Below are 1133 nucleotides of genomic sequence, written 5' to 3'. Positions count from 1 at the left end.
AAGCAGATCTATTTTCTAAATTATTCAATTCCAAGTTTTTTAGTCTCACATTTTTATATTTCTCATTCTAAATCCATTAATGAAACAGCAAATCATACATTGCTAAATAATTAACCTCTATATCACAGATATTAGTTATGTTATTTTATATAAAATGAAGACATCACATAATCCTTATAAAATGTGCAAAATGCTAAACACAAACTGAACATGTTTGAATATTTTTTAACATTTTTCCATATGAGGAGCTTTTACAAAATACCAATATTAGACCTTCCAAACTTATTATAAAAAGAAAAAAAACATTGAAGGAACGACTTTATAATAAAGCAGTTTCTATGCAGCTGCACTGAATTGCAAATTACTTTGAAATTAATTATGCTTAAAATAAAATATTTGTTTCTGTAATCGACTGAGTTAAACAGTGAAGTTAAGGAAAAAAAACTGGACAAAACAGAAGATTAAATAATTAAAAGAAATACAGTTTTTTCTAAGGCAATGAAAAGCTTTTTCTAACACCGCCGACTGAGGAGCTCATGTTAAAACTGACACATTAATATAATAATATATAAGTTAATTAGACAGTCAGAACATGATGATTAAAGCAGCTTCAGGCTGACTTACCCAGGAGGTTCTGATCCGGTCCAGTGGAAGTCAGCTGCAGAATGATGGAGTTCATCTAAATCATTGCTTTTATGGCAATCTGTTTGGACATGCCCCCCCCAACCTCCCCGCCCCACCCCTGGTGAGTGAGGAAGGGCAAGAAGGGCAGTAATGGTTTTGAAATGAAAATTCATAACATGAAAATTATATTTTTAAAAACGGTTTCCAGAATTTCTTTTTTCTTATTTCATAAAAAAACAATAAAAATAATAAAAAAATCTGAAAAAAGCAGTTTTCACTGTTTCAGATGATGATTTTCATGCGTATGTTTTGATGCATTTTGATTCAAACATCTTACAAAGTTCTACACTTTAGCAGTTATAATGAACTTGCATTTAAGGTCCTGATTTTTTTTTCAGTCTTTTAAGGATGTTATAAACAAAACTGTTCATTTTGAATGTATAACGGACACATAGACTATTCAATTCTATTCAGTTTATTTCTATAGCGCCAATTCACATCATGTCATC

General features: G+C 30.2%; 1 protein-coding gene across 1 annotated transcript in view; it reads right to left on the bottom strand.

Moving 5' to 3' along the window:
- Nucleotides 1-654, bottom strand: part of LOC107104754 — a 4855-nt gene extending 4201 nt beyond the window's left edge. The window contains exon 1 of the mRNA XM_015404839.1: nucleotides 625-654. The gene's annotated coding sequence lies outside the window, so the exon portion shown is untranslated. The remainder of the gene's footprint in view (nucleotides 1-624) is intronic.
- Nucleotides 655-1133: the final 479 nt, after the last annotated feature.

This window comes from Cyprinodon variegatus, unplaced genomic scaffold, assembly GCF_000732505.1.
Source record: "Cyprinodon variegatus isolate N-32 unplaced genomic scaffold, C_variegatus-1.0 Scaffold1873, whole genome shotgun sequence".
NCBI lineage: Eukaryota > Metazoa > Chordata > Actinopteri > Cyprinodontiformes > Cyprinodontidae > Cyprinodon > Cyprinodon variegatus.
Note: the sequence above shows the minus strand (reverse complement) of the source record. Positions and strands in the feature narration are given on the sequence as shown.